The sequence below is a fragment of the Bufo gargarizans genome, chromosome 2, assembly GCF_014858855.1.
Source record: "Bufo gargarizans isolate SCDJY-AF-19 chromosome 2, ASM1485885v1, whole genome shotgun sequence".
Classification (NCBI taxonomy): Eukaryota; Metazoa; Chordata; class Amphibia; order Anura; family Bufonidae; genus Bufo; species Bufo gargarizans.
The window spans coordinates 622,933,649-622,956,233 of NC_058081.1; the positions used below are offsets into that span (position 1 = coordinate 622,933,649).

The 22,585-nt window shown below is 43.1% G+C and overlaps 1 protein-coding gene across 1 annotated transcript in view; it reads right to left on the bottom strand.

Moving 5' to 3' along the window:
• The window catches only part of TTC34 (tetratricopeptide repeat domain 34), a 154,995-nt gene that overhangs the window by 87,238 nt on the left and 45,172 nt on the right, over window positions 1–22,585 (bottom strand). The gene's annotated exons all lie outside the window — the stretch shown is intronic.

Consider the following 22,585-nt stretch of genomic DNA (forward strand, 5'->3'; position numbering starts at 1 on the left):
TTTAGATGGTCAGCTCACCAGCAGGCCTTCACCTACAATCTTTAACTGGGTCAGCTCACCAGCAGGCCTTCATCTCAATTCTTTTACAGGGTCAGCTCACCTGAAGGCTCTCGCATTTAATCTTTTAGAGGGTACGCTCACCTGCAGGCCTGCACGTCAAATATTTTACAGGGTCAGCTCACCAGCAGGCCTTCACCTACAATCTTTTACAGGGTCAGTTCACCTGCAGGCCTGCACCTAAACTCTTTTACAGGGTCAGCTCACCTGCAAGTCGCACCTAAAATCTTTTACAGGGTCAGCTCACCTGCAGGCCCTCACCTAATTATACCTAATAGGTAATTTGATGGCATTCTGCCTTGATTGGATGTGGTAGCCGTAGCTGTTTATCAGGCTCCCTCTCCGGAATCGAACCACGATTCCCCCGTTACCCATGGTCTACATGGTTTGGGCTGAAAATAACATTGAAAATTGATAGGACAGACATCCGAATGGATCGTCACCCTCACGGGGACGTGCCATCATCCCCAGGTTATCTAGAGTCACCTAAGAGGCAGCAGGACCTTGCCCACAATGTTTTAGATGGTTAGATCAGCAGCCCCTTGCTCCAAATGTTTTTGAGGGTCACCAGCAGGCCATCAATAATAATTTTTCAAGGCTGTGTATGATGCCCTCCTTTATGTGTAACAAAGGGTGTATTGGATTGCCGGTTCCTTGTGATTTTTGACAGCCCTTTCACTTAGTTCATATACTTTATGAGTGTAGGAGTCCCACTACATGAACAATTGTACCACAATATGAATAAGGCCCTCTATTATGTGATATACAGGTTGTATCGGAGTGCCTCTTCCCTGTAATTTTTGGCAGCACTTGCACTTTATATACAAGTAAATATACAGGAAAGAATGTTTCCTAACAATTTTTCCTCTAAAAATAATTATTTTTTCCTTCGGATTTGTGGGTATTATTGTCAGTCTGTAAAAGTGGCGTACTATTTGGACAACATCGTTCCCATCAGCGACCTGCGAGTACAAGATGCACCCAGACATCCTCCCCATGCTGTTCCAGAACCATTTCTGACCTTTTCCTATGAACCAAGCACCCTCCCCTCTTTAGAGCAGGGGGTACCTGGTGTAACGGCCGCCTACACACACACACAGGGGGAAGGGAAGTGACCACTGCACTCCACCCTTACCCCTGGCCCTGCCTACTTGCCTCACGAGTCCTAATGACAGGGGACAACTGGACGGCAATCCCTCGCTTGAAATAAGTGCAGGGATGACAGACAGACAAACAACAGAACGTGAACGGACCGAGTCAATACCAGGAAAGTTACAAAGTACAAATGGAGCAAGCAGAGAATAGTCAGGAGAAGCCGGGGTCATAAATACCAGGAGAGTCGTGAAGTACCAAAGGAGTCAGCAGAGGATCGTCAGGAGGAGGCCGGGGTCAGAATACCAGGAAAGCAGCAAAGTACACAAGGAGCAGGCAGAGGATCGTCAGGAATTCAGCAGGAGGTAAGTACGCCAGGAAATACAAAATCACAGGTGTGGCCAGCAGGCTGCCTGTATTTATAGTGGGGAGTGAGGGTCATATGACGTGGCCAGCGTCACATGACCGACAGACCAACCAGTCGAGCACCGAGTGATCAGCTCGGCGCTCAAGGCAGACTTGGGAGCAGGGAACCTCCCAGCTAGAAAAGCCGCCCTGGGAACGAGGTCAAACACAGATCCTCGCTCGCGAAGCTAAGCAGCAGGTCTGCGGCTAATGGGAGACCGAGTGTGCCTTCGGAACCCCGTTACACCTGGTTTAATGCTCGGGTTCTCCCATTGACTTCCATTATACTTGGGTGCTCGGTAAAGTGGCCAAACCCTTTAAAGTCCCTGGCAGACCAGAGGTTTGATGTTCAATCTATGTTCATGTACAACGCTGCAGCCATTCACAGGCTCAGCAGTGACATGTCTCCAAGCAGCATGTGGCTGCTGAACCTCTGTGGTCACATGCATGGCTGCAGGTATTTACTAGCCTCAGCAGTGATGTGACCACAGAGACGCAGTGGTCATATCATGCACATGACTACGATTAGGACATCACATTTCTGGTCTGCCAGGGACTGGAGGGAATGGGGCCTAGAACCCTGGCCATTGAGTGGCAGTGAATAAGTGAGCGTTTTTTTTTTTCTTTCATTTACACACTTTCAGGAGCTCTAACTAAAATTGCTTTCAGGGCCGAACAACTCCTTTAAAGGGGTTATTCAACAATGTGTGTTAGGTTTCAAAGTGCTGTCTAAGTTATCTGAATGCCAAAATAAAGTTTTGACTTTATAATGCTTCTCTCTTTCAGCTGCTTCTGTTCTGTCTTACTTCTTCCTTCACATACACTCGCGGCACCGATGCAGTGTCTTTTTATCTTGTCAGAGGAGGAAACGGTATTATATTTTTTTTTTGCTTGCTCAGAAGTTCCTCTGACAAGCAGAAAAGCTGCTGCATTATCAGAGTTCACACTTGGAGTCCCCCAGCATCTACAGTGAAAGTAGGCATAAGACAGAGGCAGCAGCAGCACAATTGTGGAGATGCATCCACCTGGGCACTGTTACTGAGGAGGACACAGTAAAAACAAAAACTTGAAATGCCTCTTCAAAGGGTTCTCCACTTTCAATTCCTACTTTTTCAAAGGTTTCACAATACAGAGATCACAAATGTCCTCCTGTTGGGACCCCCAGCGATCAGATGTAATCTGGCAGTAAGTATTTAATTTCCTAAAGTGCCATCACAAGGTAAATTAAGCGTTACTCTATTCTTACAAATCATTCGGCTGTCTGTTATATGCAGGAGAGGGCAGGTCCTCCCAAGCAAGAGATGCACTTTTTAACCGCTCCACATCCCAGCCAAGAGATAAGGATCTTGAATAGATTCAAGCAGAGCTTTACTTCAAGGTCATGCTGTCCTTGGCACCACATTCAACCCAATTTGTTTGCTATTTCGATCCTGCGATCATCATGATTATAACTATATGGAGGGCAGAAATAACAGGCGAACCCTGTAAGAATCTGTGAGGTGGAATTAGTGGGAAAATATCTTTAAGTAGTATTGGTGCACTGCTTGTGCAGATGTGCTTTGGGAGAGGAAACACAGTATGGTAGGTGGCCCCAGGAGAGCTAAGTTATTGATTCACATCCATTTTTTATTTATTTTTTGCATGCTATCTACTATATAGCACCATCCTAGGAAAAAATACAGACCTCCTAAAAGTGTTTATGAAAATGGTTTTTCTAAGTTGTAGAACCACAGTGGCACTGTCAGGTCTTCTATGTGAGGGTAGCATAGGATAGAAAAGAAGATGCTGGCACGCAGACACAAGCTGTCAATCACTCTTTGTGGGTGGGAAAAGCAGGACTCACAGCATTTCTTTCTGAGTAAGCAGGGGAAGCAGGATTCACAGGGTTTCTTTCTGAGTAAGCAGGGGAAGCAGGACTCACATGGTTTCTTTTTGAGTAAGCAGGGGAAGCAGGATTTCTTTCTGAGTAAGCAGGAGAAGCAGGATTCACATGATTTCTTTATGAGTAAGCAGGGGAAGCAGGATTCACAGGGTTTCTTTTTGAGCAGGCAGGGGATGCAGGATTTCTTTCTGAGTAAACAGGAGAAGCAGGATTCACATGATTTATTTCTGAATAAACAGGATTCACAGGATTTCTTTGTGAGTAAGCAGGACAAGCAGGACTCACAGGATTTATTTTAGAGTAAGCAGAGGAAGCAGGACTCACAGGATTTATTTCAGAGTAAGCAGAGGAAGCAGGACTCACAGGATTTATTTATGAGTAAGCATAGAAAGAAGGGCTCACTATTCTATGAGTGGGTAGATTACTCATAGGCATATTCTCCTGGCAGTGGTTAAACAGCTTTTCACATTAAAATACTGAATGAAATAATGGAAAGCTATCATATGCTGACATCCGATAGAGAGCTGACAACTCTGCTTTTCATTCCAGTGTGTCTTCCAGATAATTTGTCACTTCCTTTCTACCACAAATAAGAGAAAAACAATCTCCTCCAAAAAAACATAACGCGACTATGAGATGATTGAAGCTGGAGCCAAACCTTGCCTAATTGCATCAAGCTTCTGAACTGACACTGACGCCAGCATCCATACATAACCTCCACACATAATAATAATACAATCACAATGGCTGCATGATTGTGCACACCCAGCATACTTTGCAGTGTGGGAACAATAAGTTTTTTGTCCAATCAATTTCAATACCATCTCTGTTGCCAAGACCAAACAATGACTTGTCTACCTAATTCTCAGTACAGAAGATGACAGAGGTATTAGGAAACCTTTCAGGAATTAGAACAAAGATCAAGAAGGGGAAGCACCATTATAGACCCCACGAAAATAAACAAAATATAATTGTACAGTAGATTGCGTTCTGATGTTATGTGAGGTTGTGAAATCTCGCTAAAATACAGCAATAATGAGAGTAATGATGACAATGATGGTGGAAGGTGCAATTCGGGGCATCAATCAGGTCTTTAAAGAGATGCCTATCTTTGCAACCATATTATTGCTCCAATGTATCTAACATAAAAAAATGCTGAAACTTTACCAACAGTTTAGTTTAAAAATTCCTAACCATTTTGTGTCTACAGCTCCTGTGCAGACTTACAGTATGTGTCTCATGATTACAGACTACAAAAAAACGGCATTTTTCCATATAACATATTTGAGCTGCATATAATAAAAAACTAAAATGTCTCCGTTTTTCTATGAACCCCTAAATAGCACTTAAAAATTGTTTTCCTGATGAAAAAAGGCCTTGTACAGCCACATCAAGGAAATAATAAAAAGTATGAAAAAAATTGCAAACATTTAGCTGGTCATTAAAAGGGGCTGCGATTCTCCACAGGATAGGTAATCACTAACTGATCTCTAGAGGTCTGACCTCTGGAAACCCTCCCTGATCCTGTGAACAAGGTTCCCATTGTCCTGTCCTGATGGAGCGAAATGGGAATGCCGAAGATAGCCAAGCACTGCATTTTGTTATCTCTGGCAGTCCCATGGAAAATGAATGGAGCAGTAGGGTTTATGCTCGACCACCACTCCATCAGGATGGGCCAATGGATCCTCTGTTCTTGGGATCAGCTGGGATAGCAGTTGGGCCCTCACCAATCAGTTATCTCCAAGAGGTGATAACTTTTAATCATGGCACAATCTCTTTAACCACTTCAACCCCCCCTAGCTGAAACACCCTTAATGACCAGGCCACATTTTACACTTCTGCACTACACTACTTTCACCGTTTATTCCTCGGTCATGCAACTTACCACCCAAATTAATTTTACCTCCTTTTCTTCTCACTAATAGAGCTTTCATTTGGTGGTATTTCATTGCTGCTGACATTTTTACTTTTTTTGTTATTAATCAAAATTTAATGATTTTTTTGAAATAAAATGACATTTTTCACTTTCAGTTGTAAAATTTTGCAAAAAAAACGACATCCATATATAAATTTTTCACTAAATTTATTGTTCTACATGTCTTTGATAAAAAAAAAATGTTTGGGCAAAAAAAAAAAATGGTTTGGGTAAAAGTTATAGCGTTTACAAACTATGGTACAAAAATGTGAATTTCCGCTTTTTGAAGCAGCTCTGACTTTCTGAGCACCTGTCATGTTTCCTGAGGTTCTACAATGCCCAGACAGTACAAACACCCCACAAATGACCCCATTTCGGAAAGTAGACACCCTAAGGTATTCGCTGATGGGCATAGTGAGTTCATAGAACTTTTTATTTTTTGTCACAAGTTAGCGGAAAATTATGATTTTTATTTTTTCTTACAAAGTCTCATATTCCACTAACTTGTGACAAAAAATAAAAACTTCCATGAACTCACTATGCCCATCACAAAATACCTTGGGGTGTCTTCTTTCCAAAATGGGGTCACTTGTGGGGTAGTTATACTGCCCTGGCATTTTAGGGGCCCAGATGCGTGAGAAGAAGTTTGAAATCAAAATCTGTAAAAAATGACCAGTGAAATCCGAAAGGTGCTCTTTGGAATGTGTGCCCCTTTGCCCACCTAGGCTGCAAAAAAGTGTCACACATCTGGTATCGCCGTACTTAGGAGAAGTTGGGGAATGTGTTTTGGGGTGTCATTTTACATATACCTATGCTGGGTGAGAGAAATATCTTGGTCAAATGCCAACTTTGTATAAAAAAAATGGGAAATGTTGTCTTTTGCCAAGATATTTCTCTCACCCAGCATGGGTATATGTAAAATGACACCCCAAAACACATTCCCCAACTTCTCCTGAGTACGGCGATACCACCTGTGTGACACTTTTTTGCAGCCTAGATGCGCAAAGGTGCCCAAATTCCTTTTAGGAGGGCATTTTTAGACATTTGGATCCCAGACTTCTTCTCACGCTTTAGGGCCCCTAAAAAACCAGGGCAGTATAAATACCCCACATGTGACCCCATTTTGGAAAGAAGACACCCCAAGGTATTCAATGAGGGGCATGGCGAGTTCATAGAATTTTTTATTTTTTTTGGCATAAGTTAGCGGAAATTGATTTTTTTATAGTTTTTTCTCACAAAGTCTCACTTTCCGCTAACTTGGGACAAAAATTTCAATCTTTCATGGACTCAATATGCCACTCAGCGAATACCTTGGGGTGTCTTCTTTCCAAAATGGGGTCATTTGTGGGGTGTTTGTACTGCCCTGGCATTTGAGGGTCTCCGCAATCATTACATGTATGGCCAGCATTAGGAGTTTCTGCTATTCTCCTTATATTGAGCATACAGGTAATGAGATTTTTTTTTCCGTTTAGCCTCTGGGCTGAAAGAAAAAAATGAACGGCACAGATTTCTTCATTCACATCGATCAATGTGGATGAAAAAAATCTCTGCCAAAAAAAAAGGAGGGAAAGGCGTCTGCCAGGACATAGAGCTCGCCCAACATCCATACCCACTAGCTCGTATGCCCTGGCAAACCCGATTTCTCCATTCACATCAATCGATGTGGATGAATAAATCATTGCCAGGATTTTTTATTTATTTTTTATATACAAAATGTTTGCCAAAGCATATGAACACAGCCACCTCCTCAGCTCATATGCCTCGGCAAACGTATCTTTTACTGCAGAGGAGAAATCTCGTCTTGCAGCGCCGCATACACCGACTTGTGTGTAATCTGACAGCAGCGCAATGCTTCTGTCAGAATGCACATCAGTGCTGCAGCTAGTCGATTGGTTGGTCTACCTGGAAGGTAAAAAAAAAAAAAAAAAAACGCAACGCAATAATTTTATTAACTTTATAAAAACTTTTGAACAGAACATATAAACTTTAACTTTTTGAACTAAACGTTAACCTTTTTGCTTACTGGTGATTTTTTATTTTTTTTTACCATTATAGGACAAACCTCTCCTTCCCCATGGGACAATGTGCAAAGCGCAAATCGCCCAAAGATGTGGCAAAGTGCATTATGCACTTTGTCCCAGGTGAAAGGAGAGGTTTGCAGCAGCTCTGTGTGTAAATGGGCCCTAATAGTCCTGTGTGCTTGTTCTGGTGAGATGTGATCCCTATGCTAGGTGTACCTGTGTGTGGTACTTCCGGAAACACTCCCCTAAGCATAGGGCAGGGTGGTCAGGGCAGTCAGGACAGAAATAGCGGGTGTCACGCCTTATTCCACTCCTGCTACAGACACGACATTTTTTTCGGGGTGACGGTTGGGTTGAGGTACCAGCAACAACTTTGGGGAAACGTTGCTCGTGTAGATGGCTAACTACACTGGTGGATGGGGCCATGGAACCTCCTGGGTACAGGAGGTTCTCGATGATCTCTTCCTGAAATTTGAGAAAGGATCGTGTTCTCCCAGCCTTACTGTAGAGAACAAAACTATTATACAGAGCCAATTGAATTAAATATACAGACACCTTCTTATACCAGCGTCTGGAGCGGCGGGACACTAAATACGGAGACAACATCTTGTCATTGAAGTCCACCCCTCCCATGTGAAGGTTATAGTCATGGACTGAGAGGGGCTTTTCAATGACACGGGTTGCTCGCTCAATTTGGATTGTCGTGTCTGCGTGAGGAAAGCATGTAAACGTCACGCTTGTCTCTCCATTTTACCGCGAGCTTGTCTTGGTTACACAAGGCAACCCTCTCCCCCCTTGCAAGACGGGTGGTAACGAGCCGTTGGGGGAAGCTCGCGCAACTAGTTCTCGCGGTGCCACAGCAGCCAATCTGTTCTAGAAACAAATGCCTGAAGAGGGCCACACTTGTGTAGAAATTGTCCATATAAAGATGGTACCCCTTGCCAAATAAGGGTGACACCACGTCCCAGACTGTCTTCCCACTGCTCCCCAGGTAGTCAGGGCAACCGACCGGCTCCAGGGTCTGATCTTTTCCCTCATAGACACGAAATTTGTGGGTATAGCCTGTGGCCCTTTCACAGAGCTTATACAATTTGACCCCATACCGGGCGCGTTTGCTTGGGATGTATTGTTTGAAGCCAAGGCGCCCGGTAAAATGTATTAGGGACTCGTCTACGCAGATGTTTTGCTCTGGGGTATACAAATCTGCAAATTTCTGGTTGAAGTGGTCTATGAGGGGCCGAATTTTGTGGAGCCGGTCAAAAGCTGGGTGGCCTCTGGGACGGGAGGTGGTGTTGTCGCTAAAGTGCAGGAAATGCAGGATGGTCTCAAATCGTGTCCTGGACATAGCAGCAGAGAACATGGGCATGTGATGAATTGGGTTCGTGGACCAATATGACCGCAATTCATGCTTTTTAGTTAGACCCATGTTGAGGAGAAGGCCCAGAAACTTGGGCTGGTTTCCACCGGAAAGGCTGGGCATAAAAGCTTCCCGGGTTGGAGGTTATAAATTGTGTGGCATACCGATTTGTTTCTGCCACAACTAAGTCCCAGAGCTCCGCAGTCAAGAACAGCTCAAAAAATCCCAGGGCCGAACCGATCTGAGCTGTCTCAACCCGAACTCCAGACTGGGCGGTGAAAGGGGGAACTACAGATGAGGCTGAAGTTGGGGACTGCCAATCAGGGTTTGCCAGCACCTCAGGGATTCTAGGGGCTCTACGGGCCTGTCTGTGCGGTGGCTGCGACGGGGTAACTACTGCACGTGCCACCGTACCAGCTTAACTGCCCTTCTGGTGCTCGCCACTTCACCATGTTGTACGGCAGTGCTGGTACTAGGTCCAGGATGGGCTGCGCTGCTGGTGTATGCCTCACCACGTAATCCGACAGCGCCAGCCCCACTCTGCTGCCCTTGAAGCGGATCCTGCGCAACCTGTGGTCTAGCGACACGGGGCCAGGTACGCCTGGTGCTATCAGGAACCTCAACCTCCTCGTCTGAACTTTGGGTCAGACTGCCACTGCTTTCTACAGGTTTATATTCTGACCCGCTAGATTCATCAGATGAGGGTTCCCATTCCTCATCCGACTGGGTCAGAAGCCTGTAGGCCTCTTCAGAAGAATACCCCCTGTTTGACATTTGGGCAACTAAATTTAGGGGTATTCCCTGAGACTACCCAAGAAAAAAAGCAAGCCTGTCTTACAAATGGGAGGCTAGCGAAGTACCGGAGGCCGCTGCGGTTGATAAAAAATATCAAAACTGATTTTTTTATCGCCGAAGCGCTTGTGAAGTGAATGTGCAGTGATCAAAAAAAAAATATATTTTTTATCACTGCGGATGGGCGGGCGTGGGTGAACGCACGTGTGGGCGACCGATCAGGCCTGATCGGGCAAACACTGCGTTTTGGGTGGAGGGCGAACTAAGGTGACACTAATACTATTATAGATCTGACTGTGATCAGTTTTGATCACTTACAGATACTATAAAAGTACAAATGCTGATTAGCGATACGCCAGCCACGATCATTGGTTGGCAGGCTGGTGACGAAATTGTTCTCGTTCATTTTCCGGCCCGCGATGCGCATGCGCGGGCCGGCTCAGTCCAAAATCTCGCGTCTCGCGAGATGACGCACGGATGCGTCCAGGAGTAATTAATCAACCGCCTCCCGGACGCATCCGTGCGTACAGCGGTCGGGAGGCGGTTAAAGAGCTTCTGTCACCCCACTAAACTGTTTTAGTTTTTTTTGTGTACTTATAAACCCTATATTGCGATTTTTCCATACATAATGTGATTAATGATTTTGGTTTAGTAGATTTTGCTAAAAACATACTTTTATAATATGTAAATTACCTGTCTACCAGCAAGTAGGGCAGCTACTTGCTGGTAGCAGCCGCATCCTCCTATCATAATGACGCCCCCAACGCATGTTGATTGACAGGGCCAGCGAACGGGATCGTTCTCTGCTGGCCCTGTTTGCATTCAGCAGACAGGTACGGCGCAGGCGCCAGATTTTGAATGCAAACAGGGCCAGCAGAGAACGATCCCGTTCGCTGGCCCTGTCAATCAACATGCGGAGGGGGCGTCATTATGATAGGAGGATGCGGCAGCTACCAGCAAGTAGCCGCCCTACTTGCTGGTAGACAGGTAATTTAAATATTATAAAAGTACATTTTTAGCAAAATCTACTGAACCAAAATGATTAATCACATTATGTATGGATAAATCGCAGTATAGGGATTATAAGTACACAAAAAAAAAAAAAAAACTGTTTAGTGGGGTGACAGAAGCCCTTTAAGGATCGAACATGCATGGTCATTAAGAGGTTATCTTATTCTATGATAATTGTTTTTCCATGGTACTAAAATCCAGAACAAGCTGATAGACAGAAGTATGACATATAACACTTGGGGCCCAATGCAAAATTTCCAACAGTGCCTCCCATCTACCAAGGGCCATTTATAATATTGGGGTCTTGTTATTTGGCACAGGGGCCTTTGGACTCCCTCGGGCATCAGTTCCTGGGTGCAGCTAATACCCTCACAGCCCTACACCTATACCCCTGCCCTTACATGCCAGGAGCTACAGAGTTTTTGCCCTGTTGAGAAGCTTCTCTTCTCTGCTCTTTTGATACTGTATATGCATTTACCAGTGACCAGAATTTCCCCGGCATAAAGTGTTCTTTAATAAGCGCCTCTTTCTTCCTCTATTTTGTGCGTTTTACTAGGACTGAAATCCCCTAACTACTTTAAGTAGGGCCTGTGCTTGAAAAGCCATTTGCGCTGAGAACAAAATTAGTTAAATGGAACGATGAGCTGTGATTGACCTTGACAAGTGTATGGGTATAAGATGACGCTGGGGAGTGCGAGCGCCGACATGTCATTTACAGGCTTTTATATTAATGTGGATGCATAGCGGCATCTTTTTTTTCTTGGCTTTTAAAGGCAAAACAGACAGATTGTCTACTTGTAGGACCTGACTCTGGCTATGCAGTCACTTCACTGGCTCTTTCCCTCTTGTAGAGATAATTAGAAGATGGTCTTATGTAAGAAGAAGAAAACACGCATTCACATTTACAAAGACTGAAGCCTTTCATAAGATGGTCTGATCCTGCACACTCCCTCCCCTACTTCTTACTGACATACATTTAGAAGGTTAGCAAGTTCATATAGATGGCAAGGCCATCATGTGATCGGACTACACAGGACTTGTTACTGTTAAGACACATAGGTCTACATAGTAGCTGTATACCCAAGATGATATTGCAGGTGTGTGTTACTCCGATCCCTCTTTTTGCTAATCTCCAAAGAGTGGGAGAAGAGTAGCTTCTAAATGTTACTTAGTCTGCATATGAGATGTATACACCAAACAGCACAATATTGTTTTTTGGTTTTTTAGTTTGCAAAGTTTTTTCATGTTTTTTCCTTTTAGATGCATTAGATTGAGCAATAAAAAGAAAATGGTTTGTGAAGTTGGAAATTCCAACTGCTTGCATCTGCAACTATGGGGCTTTGGAGACTTTTTGCTATAGGTGTGTAAGATAAAACAGTAATTATAGTGGGGATAGGCATTGGCACCATACCTTCCCTTCCAGGGGCTAACTGGGAACGTAAAGTGGCCACATGTTGTAGGTGAGTCAAAATTTACAGGAGTGACAATGCAAGTAGGCAACGCCAACAGATGTGGGCTAGGACAGCAATACCATAGTGGAGCACAAAATACCATCCCTGCAGAAAATACTGCCACCCTCACCACAGTATGAAACTGTATCACTGTCCTGAGGATAGTGGCAAAGTTGAATTCAGGAGGGAACCTGGGAGTTCTGACCAGATGCATAGGTACCTGATGCTCCTAGCATTGAAGTGGTTATCCTGTAATAAATATGGATAATGTGTTCCCAGGAAAGGTCACCAATATCATATTGGTGAGGGTATGACACCCAGGACCCCTGCTGATCAGCTGTTAGAAGAGGCTGGCGCTCCGTGAGTGCTGCAGCCACTTCCTAGGTCATGTTATGTCACCTTACATTGGTCACATGGCCTAGTTGCAGCTCAGCCTCATTGAAGAAAATAGGGCTGGGCTGCAATACAAGTACGGCGTTGTGCTTGGGAGAGATGCCAGGAGACGGCTGCACTCACCAGAGCTCCAGTGAGCATGGCGGCTCCCCATAACAGCTTTTTGGCGGGGGTGCAGAGACTGAGGATAGGTCATCATTATATATAACTGGATAACCCCATTGATTTATGCTGAGAGTATCAGATTGTTATGTACACAGCCAGGACCCATGAGGAGGTCTCAAGCGGCCCACTGGTCTATGGCCCCTGTTTCCTTTCATATGTTCTAAACAGTGTACAAATAACCATACAATACAGGTAATTACAAATATGGTTCAGCATGATGACCAAATAATAGTGCCATATGTTGGTCTTATGGCATACAATTGTCAAAAATAACAATGCTATACAATGGTGCCAACACCATACACCTCAAGAATAATAGTACAAGTGCCTAAGTGTCAGTACCACACAGTGCTGTGCATAGCAATAAAATGTAAAAAAATTACAGCAGTTCTGTAAATAAGGTAATGTAAGAATATTACTATAGAATTTGAAAATAATGCTGCTATAAATTATTCAAATATTAAAATTCGGAGCATTTAAGCCCCACCTTCAGACATGCCCCAACCCCACCCCAGAATGTCCATTTCTGGTTGAGATGTTCATTAGTCCCACCCATTTTAAGACCAGGACAGGCCCAATTTTCCAGGACTGCCTCCAAAAATGTGGGAAAATCCCAGAAAATTCTGCACAATGCAGGAATCTGGGTGCCCTCTCCAGCAGGGAAAAGTGACCCTTTAAATTGCTTCTTGTAATAAATTACATTCAATCATTGTTTATGACTAATGTACTGTAAACTGTTTATCATAATGGAGGACCCTTATCTTGTTGATAGAACACAATGAGCAGATTTCCTTCCAGTTGAGATTTGTTTGATTCATAGATTTGCTCTGCCCATGGTGAGAGGATGCCAAGTCTGAACAGCCCAGATGCAACATGAGAACATCACAGGACGTGTGGTTCTCCCAGCATTAAGAAAAACCTTGAGAATGCCATTGTTTCTGGTTCCCATAGCTGAACTGAATGGACATTACCATTTATAATGTTATTATTAACATCAGGAGCGGCTGAGCACTTGCCACTGAGCTCCCGCTGATGGTCAATTAATCAGCACAGTTCTTAATATAACTTGATTAGAATGATGCAGACAATTTAATAAATGAAGCCAATATTCTGTGCCAGTAACGGAGAGTACCTGATTAGAATTAGCAAGGATAAGGTAGGGCCGCATAGTCTCCTGAGCATGAGTGTTAAAGGGCAAACACGTATGTTGTTCTATTGCATCAAAAATTTAATACAAAACAATTTTGCCAATCGTTTTGATTTAAAATAACCTTGATTTTTGTGTATAAAGCTACTATGCAATTCCAAATGGGGTGGAATTGGAAAAAAAAACTAAATTCCTCCACCATTTTACGGGTTTTGTTTGTACGGTGTTCCATTTGCGGCAAAACTGACCCATGCCCTTCATTCTCTGGGTCAGTATGATTGCAATGATATCTCATATGTATAGGTTTTTTATGTCTAAATAGTGTAAAAATAAGTTTAAACTTTGGAAAAAATCTTTTTTTTTTTACATTACCATATTCTGTCCCCATAACTTTTTTATAGTTATATCTACAGAGCTGTGTGGGGGCTCATTTTTGCAGGACAATATTTAGTTTTTATTGATACCATTTTATTGATAAATGTGACTTTTTGATCACATTTTATTACATTTTTTTGGGTAAGAGAAGCAATGAAAAAATGGCAAATTGGCCATTTTGACACTTTTTTCCCATTACGCCATTCACCGTATTGGAAAAATATTTTTATATTTTAATACTATGGGTGTTTTTGGTCGTGGTGATACTTATGATGTTTATATTTTTTGTTATTTAGGTATTTATTTATTATACGGAAAGGGGGGGTGATTTAAACTTTTGCATTTTTATTTTCAATGCATTTTTTAATCGGTTTTTTAACATTTTTTTTTATGATTTTGCAGCTCATATATGAGCCTACAAATTCAATTTTTTTATTTTAATTTAAACTCGGCTTATTATTGACAATTGTTCATTTCTTATGTTGGCCTGCCATGATTGCAGTTTGAATGTTCTCAGCCTCTTCAGTAAGGCTGATCCCATTCAAACCAATTACCGGCATTCCCACTGGTTTGAAACAGCAGAGGCCTACCAGCCATGATGCCCGCTGCAGGTGCGAGCGGGCGCCATGTTTGCCTATCGCTTCATGTACGGCGCTGGTAGCGAAAGGGTTAGATAACACATAGGGGGAGATTTCTGCGCCGATCTTGATATCCCCTGAACTGCTGGAGGATGCGTCACATTTCTGACGAGGCACATATTCCGGCAGTCCATGCACCTAAACACAAAATTGGCGTAACTGAAGATAATTTTGTTGAGATACAATCCGAATTTTGTGGTGACAGGTTTAGAGCAGGAGGAGCTGAGCAGATTTATATATACCGTATTTTTCGCTCTATAAGTCTCCCCTATAAGACGCCTATAAGATTTTAGAGGAGGAAAATAGGAAAAAAAAATTTTTCATTAGACCTCAGATCAGACCACCAATCAGACCCCAAATGTTAGTCAGACCTCATAGCCCCAATCAGACCCCCAATGTTAATAAGACCCCAAATCAGACCTCAGCTCAGACCCCCAAAGCTCATAAGTCCCCCAATAAGAACTCAGATCAGACCTCCAATGTAAAAAGACCCCTATTGAAACCTCAGATCAGACCCCAATGTGAATAAGACATCCCATTCAGACCTCATATCAGACCCCCAATGTGAATAACCCCCAATCAGACCCCAGATCAGAATCGCCCATTCAGACCTCAAATCAGATCCCCATTGTGAATGAACCCCATGCTCAGAGTAAAAAAAAAATATCATCTTACCGATCCGGATACCGCTGCTGCTCCTCACATCCATATTCTTCTTGTTCAGCCTGCTGTGTGCAGTGCTGTGACCCGACGTGCACAGCTTGAGGTCACAGAGTGCTGGCATCCTCACCATGTGCGCAGTCACAGCACAGCCAGCGGCCAAGGAAGACCAGAAAGCGGTGAGTACAGAGCCAGGGGACCACTGCATTCATCGCTTACCGCTCCGCCTGTACTAATGAGCGCTTCCATAATGGACAAACCACAGGGAGCAGTGAGTGTATTGCTGGTATCACTCCCTTGTCTTCTTCCAGCAGCTGCGCTGTGCCCTTAGTACAGAGTCAGGTAAGAATAGCTGAGCTGCAGAGTGGAGGCGCTGTCTGGAGCTGGAGAGGTAAGTTGTTGTTTTTTTGGTATAATCTGAGATCTGCAGGGATCTGAGTGAGGGGGTCTGATCTATGGTCTGCAGGGATCTGAGTGAGGGGGTCTGATCTGAGGTCTGCAAGGATCTGAGTGAGGGGGTCTGATCTATGGTCTGCAGGGATCTGAGTGAGGAAGGGACACATGAATATTGGGGTCTGATCTGAGTGGGGAGGTACATGAATTTGAGGTCTGCAGGGATCTGAAGGAATTTTGGGGTCTAAATTAAGGTCTGCAGGGATCTGATGGTTTAGGGGGGGCATGAATTTGAGGTCTGATCCAAGATCTGATTTAAGGGATGATGGGCTGCAGTTATAGGGAGCCAAATCAATTTGAGGTCTGATTCTGGGGTCTGTATGAATTTATGGGCTGTATAAACTTGGGCTCTAATCTGGGGTCTGTATAAACCTGGAGTCTAATTTGGGGTCTGTATGAATTTGGGGCTAATCTGGGGTCTGTATTAATGTTATGGTCTGTCAGGAGGTCTGTATTATTTTGGGAACTGGTCTGGGGTTTGATGCCTAAAGTTTGCTTTGGATCACATCAGTTCTGTAGCCATGTCCTTTGGCTCTTTTATTTTGGCAGTACAGTATTTTACGGAGCAGCAGCGGGCACGGTATTGGTGTAAGCTACAGGGTGGCAGTGTTAACGAGTCAGCTGTATAGAGGGGGTTCTTTGCTATAGAGGGTGGGGATGGACTGCAGAAGCAATGAGTAAAGGCAGAGGTGTAACCTAATCTCCTGGGCCCTAATGTAACATTTGTAAAATGACTGCTTCTTATAAAATCTAAATTTACATTTCTTTATTACAAAGTAGGGTCAGTTTGAAATTGGGTAGGGGGGGAGTAGGGGAATGTGGGAATTGCGCAATTAGCCTGCTCTGCCTAGGGAACCAAAATACCTTGTCCTGTCCCTGCCCCAAGTGTCCTCTTTATTTCTTAACCCAAATATGGTCATCCTAATATTTGGATAGTTGCCAGTCACTGATAGATGGTCTTAAGTTCAGAAGGAGCAGAGGTTCATATGTTCCGAAAAATTAAAGATTGGTTGCTATGATTGACTAAACCAGCTTTTCTTTACACCAGTTTTGACAAATCTCCCCCATGTCTATCAATCTGCTCAGCTCCTCCTGCTCTACAACATGCTGCCTCCAGATTGTACTGCATTTTGTGGTGACATGTGTTCTTTAAAAAGTACACATACAGTGCCTTGCAGAAGTATTCACCCCCCTTGACTTTTTTCATGTTTTGGTGCCTCACAACCTGGAATTAACATGGTTTAAGGATTTGCATAATTTAATTTACAGAACATGTCCACAACTTTGAAGATGTTTGTTTTTTTGCTATTGTGAAGCAAACAACAAACGGGACAAAATAACAGAAAATGTCAATGTGCTTACCTATTTACCCCCCTAAAGTCAATACTTTGTAGAGTTACCTTTTTGCGGCAATCACAGCTCCAAGTTGCTTTGGATAAGTCTCTATGAGCTTGCCACATCTTACCACTGGGATTTAACTTAAGCAGGGAGGAATGACTTCAGATGGAAAAAAATTACAAATATTCTAAAAAAACTAATAAATAGCAATATATTCTATAGTGCTATATATTAATTTTTAACACACGCCTGTACTGATTGCGTAATATTTGCATATTACGCGATCATTACCTTGCCGATTTTCGAGTTAAAAAATATGTAGAATATAACGAATATTCAAATTTGCAAATATTCGATGAATATTCTACAAAATATTAGCGAAATATCACGAATTCGAATATGACCCCTGCCGCTCATCACTATTTAGTACCATCCATCTTTCCCTCAACTCTGACCAGTTTCCCAGTCCCGGCTGCTGGTGTTCTTTGGGTTATGTGATGTGTTGGGTTTGCGCCAGATGTAGCGTTTTCTTTGATGGCCGAAAAGTTCAATTTTAGTCTCATCAGACCAGAGAACCTTCCTCCATACATTTTGGGAGTTTCCCACAGGCCTTTCTGTAAACTCACAATGTGCCTTTTTGCTAAAAGTAATGGCTTTCTTCTGGCCACTCTGCCATAAAGCCTAATTCTATGGAGCGTACGGCTTATTGTCGTCCTATGTACAGATACTCCAGTCTCTGCTGTGGAACTCTGCAGCTCCTCCAGGGTTACCTTAGGTCTCTGTGCTGCCTCTCTGATTAATGCCCTCCTTGCCCGGTCCTTGAGTTTTGGTGGGTGGCCATCTCTTGGCAGGTTTGCTGTTGTGCCATGTTCTTTCCATTTGGTTATGATAGATTTGATGGTTCTCCCGGGGATCATCAAAGATTTGGATATTTTTTTAAAACCTGACCTTGACTTTAAAACAACATTGTCCCTTACTTGTTTAGAGAGTTCCTTGGTCTTCGTGGCAGTGTTTGGTTAGTGAAGACTCTTGCTTAGGTGTTGCAGCCTCTGGGGCCTTTCAAAAAAGGTGTGTATATGTAATGACAGATCATGTGACACTTAGATTGCACACAGGTGGACACCATTTCACCAATTATGTGACTTCTGAAGGTAATTGGTTGAACCAGAGCTTTTTATGGGCTTCCTAATAAAGGGGATGAATACATACGCACATGCCAATTTTCTGTTTTCTATTTCTAAACAATAGTTTTATTTATATATTTTTCTCATTTCACTTCACCAACTTAGTCTATTGTGGTTCTGATATATCACATAAAATTCAGATTGCCAAAACATTGAACTTGAGGCTGTAATGTAACAAAACACGAAAAAGTCAAGGGGGTGAATACTTTTGCAAGGCACTGTAGCTTTGGCATCCATGCTAAAATGATCTGTGAGCACTGACCAATAATTAGCTTTTCTGTCCTTTGGAAGAACAATGCAAGAATAGTTTTCATGGGGACTCTGAGGTAGAGGAGCGGCAAGGAGCGGCAAGACCCCAGCACAAAAATAGTGAGGGGCTCAATTTGCTTTGCTCAGTATAATGTAATATGTGTGGGACTTAAACAAGTCTGTACAGCATAAAGAAGTAATAGACTGTGTAACGGCACAGTTTCAGCGGACAAGGGGTTAAGATCCGTTCAGGCGATATGCCCCTTTCCGAGAGACAGGCACAGCTACTGCAGAACACCAACCTCCCGAACTGGATACAAAATAGCACTCCAAACTGGAACCTCGCAAATAGCTGTCAGTCAGACGAACAGGAAAAGCGTACAGTCAGCTTACACTCCTGGCAATCAGTCTCTAACAGCATACAGGGAATCCCCCCAATAACGAGACAAGGCTCCGTCTTGAGGGTCAAGCAGTGATCTGAAGTGCTGGCACACCCAGCCTGGTTTTTATTACAGTTTTGCAAATACAGAACAGATACAACATATCCCCACAATGCATCATGGTTTCCTCCTCTCTGCCTGGGAGACGACCGAAGACAATCCAATTATCTCTCAGGACAAAGGGGAGATCACCAATACACACGTGGAGACAACAGGACAGGAATCACCACCCAAACACACAATGGCACACCCCCACAGCAAACACAGACATTTAACATATCCCCAGATAGCTCAAGTCTGAGTGCATATCATTAGGTGAATGGCACTCAGAATACACGAATACAATAATATTAGCTATCTGGGTGCCCTCACATAACATACAATTTAACCGAACGCATAATAACATAAAATACAATTCTACAAACAGATTTAAGCTGTGCGGCCGGTCTGTTTTCTCCTTTAAAGTTACTATGGGCCATAATCCTGAGGCAAGAGGCTTTTAAACAGCCCTCTCCAAAACCCAGTGGCGAGGTTGGTTTCGCCACAGACTGTATGGCAGATATGTCTGTTGGGATAAATAAGCAGCCTATAGGTTGGATTTTAACTTTTCTATTGGAAAACAGAAGACTTTAAAAGAGTTTGCAGTTTCTTCTGTTAAACTGTTTCAGAAGTCATCATAACTATACAGTGAATTTTCTAATCTGACATGTTCCACCAAAAGTCACTTGTCACCCTTAATACCACAGAGGATAAGTAGCATCTCTGTGTTATAGTACTTGCAGTTTTCCTAGCATAAATTCATTACTGCAGCCACACTTGTTTTTTTTTTTTTTTTTATGCTGGACTGAGATTCTAGAGCCAGAAGACATGGATAGGAGAAACCTAGGGTCAGGCAGAGCTCAGTGTGCCATGCATTTTTCATTATGTGAAAAGGGCTTTATTTTTAATAGATTATGACTATCTGGAATAAAAAGATTCCTCATATCTAAATAGTTCTGCGCTATTCTCTTTCCCTTATCCATCCTTAGGCCAGTTTCACATGAATGCGCTCAGTCAGGAAACATGCTCCGTGTGATGGCTGCATTTCCTGGACTGAACACTTCTCCTTTAGCTGAACTCACAGCATTATAATTTTTGATGATGCTATAAGTTCCTGCCAGACCCCGGGTCTACTGTACTAAGCGCTCAGAATACTGTGAGTACATTAAAGTAGACTTGTGGTCAGACAGGGAATCACAGCATCATAAATCGTCATCGTGCTGGTAGTTCAGTCAAAGGAGCAGTGTTCAGTCCAGGAAATGTGCCTGTTATACAAAGGTTGGTAAGTGAACAGAACACTCATGTAAAACTGGCCTTAGGGAACAGAGTGTAATGGCCCCTTTTCATGGCTTGATGGAGCAGACGATTGTTGGGAAGGAAGCGTTCTTTGCTGCCAATCGCCTGCTCATCAGAGGAGGAGAGCACTACATTCACATGCTGCGATGGGGAGGAGCGATCGCTAATGTCATCATTCATCCCATACAGAATTATTGTTTGCTGACAGCAGATCATAATTAGACAGCACAGTCTGCTGTTGGCAAAATATGATTTATATGTTCGCACCAACAATACTATGTGACACAGTGAGAGGTTTGGTCTGGGAAAAGAGGTATTTTCCTCCCAGCATGTGCTGCTGGGCTGATTTACAGCCAGGTGAGGTCAAATACCGGACCGGATTTTAAATACCGGTCCTGGTTTTGGCAGAACCTGGTTGTCATTAAATAGGCAGCTGGGCTCAGAAGCCATGTCTCTGTGTTGTGATCTGGGAGCCTTGTGTCTGGATGAAGGCTTGCTACCTGTTTGGTGTGAAAACAGGTTGGTGCTGCTATGAGCAAGGACTCTTTGAGACAGAATTGCTGAATGGTATGAATTACCACCAACACCGCAAGGTGACTTTTTGTTTGAATATGACTGCTTGTTTTATCACTTGCCTAAAGTGTGAATAAAACACTGAACTGTTTGATCCAAAGAACTTGTTGTTGCCTCTATACTGCGTCTGCTAGTCCTGTCTACCAGAGCGAAACCCCAGAACTATTACAAGTGTTACACTCATTCATTGGGTAATGAGCAGCAACTTTGCACAAGCAGATTATCACTAATGAGCGTTCATAGTGATTATCTGCCTGAACATCAGGCAGTCTAAAGGGTCCTTGACCAGGTGGATCTCTGTCTAGCCTAAAAAACATCTGTAATTGGAGTAAACAATTAAGGGAAAGCGCAAGAGCTACTACATTGAAATGCCATTTTACCCTCTGTGTGACTGAAGGTGGTGAGTTATCTTCGGTGGTACGTGTCAGATTTCATATTTAGTGGGTACCCAGAAAGTCTTCTGAAAACGGCAAGAAAAGTTGCAGAAAAACTACAGGCGTTTCTAGTAGTTCCCTTTAAGGAAAATACAAAAAAAAGTGAAGCATTCAGTTGGTTTTGCTCAATATAATAAAATGTGGGTAAGTGAGACCTAAACAAGTGTGTACATCAAGAAGAGGCAGTCTGTTGTATAGAAGATATCTCTGACCTGCAGGATACCATGGCCTACAGAACGTAAAACACTACATAATAACTGGATAACTACTTACTATTGGCAAAAAATTACAATGTCTCCTAATGCAGTTGTAAATATATATGGGATGTAGAGTAACCTGCAAATTTTAGATCTTTACCTTCCCTGAACATTTTCACGGGCAGGCTTATGTACAGCTACAGAGATATGGTATGTGTTCTGACCATTCAACTGTTTCTCCCCCTAGGTTTCTGACAAGGAAAGAAGCAGTCAGCATACATCCCCTAATCCAGGCATCCTCAAATTGCGGCCCTCCAGCTGTTGTAAAACTACAACTCCCACAAAGCCCTGCTGTAGGCTGATACCTGTAGGCTATTCGGGCATGCTGGCAGTTGTAGTTTTGCAACAGCTGGAGGGCCGCAGTTTGATTATGCCTGCCCTAATCCCACCTTCCCCTCCTCTTCATCTTCATTACAGTGTTACTCTGGATGAGTAGAGAGGGAGAGGTAGAACTGGACTGCTAACAGGGGAAGAAGGAACTACTTTCCCTTAGTAAAAACACTTGTTGTACTGATGTATGAAGAATTAGGTTGAAAAGTACACATAAATTATAAATTAGCATATAGCACTGCTATTATAGTTGTAGTGATTTTCTGTCCTTAACAATTCTAATTGTTCTTTCATCTAAATATATCCAACATTCTGTGCTGAATAACTTTCTAATATATCTCTATAGCAGTTTCTGATACAGAGCTCTATTTCCCCAGAATAAAATGTTGGCTACCAGCGGCCACCACTAGGTGGAGCATTGGAGATTGCTGTATACTGCTTGTATATTGAACCCAAAAATAACACAGTATTCAGTAGGCTCCTATGATCCCTGTAGTGGTGGCTGCAGAAACACGAGTAGGGTATTTGGAGCTCTGTCTGTATCAGAAAAATGGAGTTGTGACTGCTATGAAGATAATAAAATTAATCAGCAGAGAATTTTTTATTTCAAAATGATGTTAAAAGATGGAGG